We start from the raw sequence: 7,893 nt of genomic DNA, 5'->3' as shown, positions 1-7,893 counted from the left end.
TATTATGTATTGCCACTTAATTTCACAGTAGCCAGTGCCACTGACTTCTTATTCCAGAAAGTGGATTTTAATCCACAAAAGCTGATGCTAAAAATAAAATAAAATCATTTAGTTTTAAAAATGATACAGGACTCTTAATACAAATGGCAAATAGTTTGCTCATTCCAAACACTAAGTGTTACATCCAGTTGTCAACCAGAGCAGACCCAAAACTACTTAAGTCCCATCGAGTCAATTAGTCTCTTCCAATTGTGACTACAATTACATTTATATGATAAGAATTAGTCTGACCCTTTTCTAATCTTAATTCTAAAAGACATTCAGGTTCTGGCAAGTGGTTATAGAACTGAATCACACAAGTGTACCAAAAATTATTCTGTGCCTTAGGATGGAGCAACTGTATCATTTGGACTGCAACTCCCATTGTCCCTCAACATTGGATATAGTGGCTACAGCTGATAAAAGAGTTTCAGTTGAAACTCTAGAAAACTTTAAATTGTCCATTCTTGCCCTGACTATTCCAATGTGAGCAAGAAAGATACATAGGAACAAAGTATTTTAAAAGTTTGTTTCCCACTGAGTGAAACTGTGTGCGATTTAATGGATTTTTTTAATATAATTTTTTTTAATGTTAAGCTTTTTTTTAAAAAAAGCAAAACAATTCAATTGCACAAAAATGTTATGGGGGTACATAAAATAGTACAATTTAGTTTTTCATCAAACAAATCTGGAAATGCAAAGCATCTCATGCAATTGCCCTTTTTCAAAGGGGTGTCTGGGTATTACATACATTGTAGATGAGCTAAAGTGTGAACATTCTTCACATTCCTGCCTTTAGGTCACAAGGGCTTCTTGGCACTGTTGCTCCATAACTGCCTGGATTTGGTAACTGCTGAGACACTTTTCTCTCATTCCCAAACATATAATCCATGGTATTTGGATACCTGGGAATCCAAATTGATTATATTATCTTATATATTATATTACCATATCATTTCCTTGTGTACCATTATTTTGAATGAAATATATAAGCTTAAATAATACCAACATACTTTTTCTATTTAGAAAGTAACAAGAACAGGCAAAACCTGCTGAAACCCAAGAAGCTCTTTCACATGAATTTACCTTTTTTTATACCAGTCTGGAAGAGATAGCACAATTCCAGAGAGACCAATGAGGGTGGCAATATTCCATTAATATTATGATGCTATAGAGGTCCTCAATATATAATCCTGTTGTAGTAAAAGGGATGTTGGGTCTTAAAAGACGGCTGATCTTCCTTATTGTGGCTCCGCTTATATTCTCATGAGTGAGTAAAAGTCAATCATTCATTAAACCTCACAACATACAATTCTTTGTTAGAACAATAAAGTATTTGTATATAATGTAATTGAAGATTCAACCATTATTTAAAAAGCCACGGGTATACATCTGTTTTTAAGAAGACACATAAGATGTGTGTTACATTTTTATAAACATGGTCAATTCAATTTCAGTTTGGTTACAAATACATAGGATTGTGTTAGTTTTTTACATGAAAATATACATACTCTGAACCCATAAAGTAGCCAGCAAATGGTTCTCTCTGACCAAAAAGGAGGAGCCCGAAGCTTCTGATTTTCAAGAACTTAAATATATTTAATAATTATTTATACACTGTTTCTTTAAAAAATACAGTTGAATGAAATGACTAGTGATGCAGGGGGATCTATGACATAAATCTCATTCCAAGTAGCTGAAGTAATACAAAAGTAGCTCTTTTGATTTAACAGATGTATAATAAGTAGTTTGGAGAGTCTCATCATATTAAGAGAAGAATGATATGGATACAATATGGCACATTTGTACTGAGCATAGGTCTGAAGCAAACTTGCAGTGAAATGAGTACCATTCAGTTATTCAAGTAGAGTTCCATGTAAGAGAGTATTTGCTTTTTGTCATAACCTGCTTTTCTATTTCCACAAATATGTTAATAACACACAGATTTTAATGACTTCACTATATGTATTTGCATAAATGCTGCAATGAATTAATAAAATAGGGTTTGAATTACACACATTAAAAAAACGTTCCATCTTCTACCTTTGGAGGCATATATTATTCACTCTTTCCAAAACAAATGAAAATACAATTTTGTATGTTTCCCTGAAAGTATTGGATCAAAAGATAAATCCCTTATGTTGAAAATTTTGTGCAAAAGCTAGTGGAAAACTTTGCACACCAAAGACACAGTGTAAACATATGCCTTAAGATGTATAAGGCCTTGTATAACAGATTACACTGTGTTTTGTGCTAACAGTCACACTGCTGGATTTCAATTGCCTGTTCTTAGGTTCTTGTGGTTTCTAAATAATGACAGATTTCTCTAGATTTACTCAGTATTAAGCAATCCAAAGAATTACACCCAGAGGCATGCCCCTTGGTTCTGTTCTCACGATGACTAACAGAGATTAAAATCCTTACTCAGTTTTGCAATTTGAATTGAAAGGAAGAAGCAAATCCAACCTGGTCCAATCCAAGATAGGGATGGGAAGAATGTTTAAAAATATTCAAATGATTGAAAAAATGTGTTTCTTGAGTGTTGAGAAACCCTGGCAAGAAGAATCTTAAACTGACTACAATCCTTGGAGTTCAGGACCCACTCTACACCGAATTAGCATATCAGTTGTTTTGTGCAGGTATTTTTCTATGTAGAAATATTATTTTCCATGTAGAAAATGCCATTTCTTCACAGAAAATGCAACTTCTGTACAACATAACTTAATGTGTCTCTTGAGCAAACTGTGCAGTTTCCAAACTTTGCTAAAATTATTCATTGCTTTCTTTGAGAAGAAAATGAGCAAAGAATGATTTCTCTGTTAAAGGATTTTAAGTGGTAACTGTTAAAAATATTTAAGTGGTAATTAAGTTCATCAATCATAAATTGGGCCGCCCCGACTTACCAGGGCCAGCCAGGTTGCTGCTGGGGATGGAGCCAAGCCCGGCTGGCCATTGCTGCCCTCCCAATCTCCCAGTATTGTTTGCTGGGGCCCGGGGGGGAACGCTATTTGCTGTCAGAGCCTGCAGGGCAGGCCTTCCACTCCCTGGCGCTGGGAGACTACAACTCCTAGCATGCCAGGGGAGCGGTTGGGGCCGCCAATTGGCTGGCCTGGTCGCTGAGCTCAGCCATTGGCTGAGGGCCCAGGAGAGGCAGTGCCTCCTCCCTCTCCTGGTATCCCTCTGTACAAGGGCCTATTTAAGGCCATGTGGCATCCTGCCTGGGCACCATTCTAGCTCAGCTCTCCCACCCTCCCTCCCTATGTTGGGTGCTGTTTTTTGTCACAACTTTTTGGGGGTGGTAGCATAGGTCTTGGATCTGGTGGGCATGGTTTCCAGGACACTAGATTGGGAGTCCTTTGGGACCCGGGAGCACTGAGGACATGCGGTGCAGCCATTGCGGGGGTCACATTGTTTTAGCATCTCCCGCTGACTAGGGGCTTAACAGGAACATGCGATCGTCCGATTGCATGTCTTCAGGAGGGCCTTTGCCGTTGCCCCTATGTCATCCCGAAGCTTGGTCATCACTAAGCAAATCAGTTCATTGATCAACCAGGGGTTGATGGATGTTCCAGATCCAGACCTCATGCTTTGGGCCAACCCTACCCCTGTTTTGTTCGGTTTAATAAAGTTGTGGCCTTTCCTCCAGCCCAGTGTCTTGTTGTTTCTTGGCAATTTTCCTCCTCAGCAATCTTTTTATATGTCAGCTTTCCCTTCCTTTTGTAGGTGGTTGATCTCGTCTCCATCTGGGTCTCAACCTCACACTAACAAAATATTTGGGAAGTATCTCACAAAGTTTGACACAGTTGAAGATATAAAAGACCCCTCACAAAGCTACAGAGGCCTGCTCACATGGCCACAAAGAACTGTTAACTCAGGGGTTAACTCAGCTATATGTATGCTCCCAACCTCCAAAGCCCTTCTCGATTAATTTTGGCAGAGCAGCAGTTGAAAAAAACAACTAATTTTTTATTAAGCATATGATCCTGCTGCAAACCCTCCTCATTTAATTTATGACCAAGGAGTTCAGGGAGTGTGTACCTTGATTCAAAGTACCATTGTGGGAGTGTACTTTCTACTTTAATAGAAAACACATGCTCTAAACATACCCTGCTTTTAAAGGAAACTGTGGAGAATTTTGGCCACCAAAATACTGACAAACATTGGTGGCACATCAGCAGGTGTTTCTACTCAGTGGGTTGTGCAGTGTCCAATGCCACTCATTTCCGGAAAGTTGTCCAACCATGTTTTAACTATGAAAGCAAACTGAACAATTTGGATGCTACAGGATATTTGACTTTAAATACAACATATTCTATATTTTTTTTCTGTGAAAGCCTAGTTCCCAGCCATAACTCAAGGACACAAATTTTGTCTTTGTGGTAGAGTTTAGGACTCTTAAGTTACTACTCTAGCTTTGCTAGAATTCCAGATCTTATCCCAAGTCACATGAAACCAAAATGAAAGGGGGCAAAATATGAGCAGAATCAAAATCTGGCATGAAATAAGCACTCTGGTTTGGACCCCAAATTGCGCAAAACTAGTGACTTTCTTGCCTCTGATGCAAAAGACACTGTCAGAAGAAGCAAACGTTTACTGCTTTAAAAATTTGCGGATCTCTCTCTCTCTCTCTATATATATATATATATCCTTAAGTAGTGAAGTACTCTCCAGATATCTCATCCTTGTGACATTTAACTGAGAAGGCCCAAACCACTCAGACAAATCTCTTAAGCAGAAAATGCCAAAGAAATGCTATGAGCTGTCAGAATGATTATTCAGCTTCACTTTTGATGGGATGCTATTTCACTTTGTGCTAATGGAGGTTATTTACATTAAAAATGAGAACAACGATGGTTATGCAAGCATGGTAATGCCAGTAGGATTATACTTGGAATTTTTAGTTGGCCTTGCAAATGCCTCTTGACCTTCAATTTGTCTTGTTTTGTTTTAAGGGTAAAGAGAATGTGGCTTTGTTATAAACTCTGCAGTATAAACTAAACTTTGCACAACATGTACTACACATACCAACCTGTTTGCAGTATTACCTTTAAAGTCACATTTATCTAATAATTATGTCCTTTGTTCCCTTCTGAACAGTTGTTAAAGGGGGGGGGGGGGGGTTCAGATATTGCACACATAATGTACAGAACACTTGCTGGAATGTAAAGTGTTAGTGAAGTTTATGAGGCATTTAGTGATTTATTGGGGCATGTTAACTGTTAGCTCTGGTTTCACCTTGTCAGGACCTGTGTTATGACATTATTCAAGCAAGTCTTTCTATATATCTGAGATTATACATAGATATCAATCTATGACTCTAAAATGGGTTAGAAAGTCATAATTTTGGGCCTCAATCCAGTTGTATTTTTTAACAACCAGTGACATATAGGACATGGTTGCTCTGAAGTCTCTACCAGACTTGAAAGGTCAGCTTTGTGATTTGGATTGTAATGTAGAACTCTGCACGGAACTGTGCAGATCTCTCTTCCTAACCTCATAATAGTATACACTGTATGGTACTCCTAACGCCATTAGCTTCTTCTCTAGCTAAAAACAATTGGAGAGGGCATTAGTAGTGTCTAATCTGTGTTATTTCAATCAACCCTAAATATCTTCTATAGCTTTCCATATATTATTTCTAATAGTCTGTGACAGATATGAAAATAAATAAATTGGTGAAAATCATTCAGTTTAAATTAAGTATTTCTTAAGCATAGATAATCTTATCAATGTATGGTAAATGAAAATTTTAACAATAGTATAATTAAATTTACAATAGCTTTCACCTTATGATTGGATTAAGAGTTTAGGATGTGGAACAACTGAACTGTTTCATAGAACACAAACTCCTTGGATTCTATTTGTAATAGAAAAAATAATAACTTAAAATACATTTTTAATGTTGCTTTAAACATTTGTGAATAACAGGCTATTTTCAATCTGGGATTTTCTGTCCACAGTTTTGTTACAAGGAATATCAAGAAGTTGACAATTATTAAAAAGAAAGTTTTCCATTTTATTTCAGGCAAACTAATAATAATTGATGGAGAATGCTAAGTGATGGCAAGTGTATTACTGTTAAAATTCACTTGAAGATAGTAAATGGCATACAATAAAAGCTAAACTAAACCTTGGTATTTTAAAAAAAAACTATTTTTTTTTGTAAATGTCAAGAAAGGAGCATGTTTAAGCATTTTAAATAGGCTTAATGACCATTTTCTATCCCAAATGTTGACTCTGTCTTTTCTTAAAAGATAACTACATCCAGCAGTCAATATTCCATTCTATTATACTTGCCTTTTTTCATGTTCCGATGTTTACTTCTCCTGAAATATATGTTGGGTTTCTATGACATGGAATTCAAGGTCACCTATAGCTCAAAAGATATCCAGTCTTATTTCATATGTGACCTTCACATATTATGATCCCAGTTCCACCATGAAAGCATGCAAGCACATCAGTTCATTGCATAACCTTATTTGCAAGTCTTATGTGCAGTGCTGAAGATTATTCTCATCCATTTCTCTCCTATTCAGAGTCTCCATGTTTACATAAAATGCAAATTTCCTCATGACTTTGGGTCTGGATCACATCAATCCATAATAATTTGTTCATGCATTTACAGCTTTGGCCAAAATCTGCTCCCAACCTCAAGATGCAAAGAACCCCACATTTGTCTGCATATATATATCTATATATATAAAGTTCCTTTCGGTGCAGACTCTTCTTTGATGATATTTAATCCAACGCTGATTTCACAGTAGCACATTCTTTGTCCACAGCTCTATATTCTCAATATGGAGTCACGGGCAACAACAACAGATGCAGACTCAGTCTGTCACTCCAAAAGGAATACAATTATGCTTAAAGCTGCTTCATTTATGAAGCAAACATGGAACTGTTAGCTGCCTGGTAGAGGAGACAGGGAAAAAAACCTGAATAGTTTTTGGAAGATATTATGCTGAACATGCATCAAATTGGTAAAAGGCATTTTGAAATAGGATACAGGGTACAGAAATTTCTAGAAGGCTGAGGGATGGTTGCTTAGGTGGCAGGATGAAAGAGGTTAGGCTCTGAGGTGAGTTTATGGCCAACATTGATAGAATGGAGGGAGCAGATTAGGGTGGGCAACATGTGGCTCTCTCACACCCGGCTATACTGTTCAGGCCTGATAGGAGTTACAGTTCAACAACTCCTCAAAGGCCACACTTAGTTTACCCTGGAATGCAATCTGCCATGGCTTTGTTAACAGTGTGTACATTTGTAAACTACTGTGAACATTTTGTGTTCAGCCAAACTCTTGGTAGCAAGCTTCAAGTTTAATGAACAGAAATTTGGTTTCATTTCTTAATTAATGTAAAATATATCATCTGAGCTCATACTTGAAACTTATCTGTCAGCTATACAGTATCAAAATTTAGGGCAAAGCCTTGAAAAATGCCTGTTTATGCAAGTCTCTACATTTTTATTAAAACAAAAAGCCCTCCAATATTCCCTACCTCTTCAGCATTACAAAGGAAATTTAACACTGCATGATTCCGGTACTGATTAAAAATGTCTATTTTTTGTGAAGTGTCTAATCACCTATTAGAAATGCTGAGACTGCATACTGCAAAATCCTGAAACCACATGCAGTGTCCTAAAGCTGTTTTTGTGGCCCTCAACTCATCTAGATTTCATTGACTGCCATTTCTCTAGCCCCAAGTACAAGCTGCCTCTCCTGGAAGCCCCCAGGACCAGCAAGGTTGCAGAGGTCCCCTACAAAAATAGAACCTAATGTCTATCCACTTCCATTTCAGGATCGTATGGCATTTTTGCCACTCCATATGGCCCCAGGGTCTGAGAACTGGCCCT

The 7,893-nt window shown here is 37.3% G+C and overlaps 1 protein-coding gene across 3 annotated transcripts in view; it reads right to left on the bottom strand.

Moving 5' to 3' along the window:
- Nucleotides 1–1,485: 1,485 nt before the first annotated feature.
- KITLG (KIT ligand) overlaps nt 1,486–7,893 on the bottom strand; it is an 88,727-nt gene continuing 82,319 nt past the window's right edge. For 2 of the 3 annotated variants that reach the window (XM_042470841.1, XM_042470843.1), the window contains exon 10: nt 1,486–6,948. The gene's annotated coding sequence lies outside the window, so the exon portion shown is untranslated. The remainder of the gene's footprint in view (nt 6,949–7,893) is intronic. The other variant, XM_042470842.1, reaches the window with a different exon arrangement.

Source organism: Sceloporus undulatus, chromosome 5, assembly GCF_019175285.1.
Source record: "Sceloporus undulatus isolate JIND9_A2432 ecotype Alabama chromosome 5, SceUnd_v1.1, whole genome shotgun sequence".
Taxonomy (NCBI): Eukaryota; Metazoa; Chordata; class Lepidosauria; order Squamata; family Phrynosomatidae; genus Sceloporus; species Sceloporus undulatus.
The sequence above is the reverse complement of the archived record's forward strand: the minus strand, read 5'-3'. Positions and strand labels throughout refer to the sequence as shown.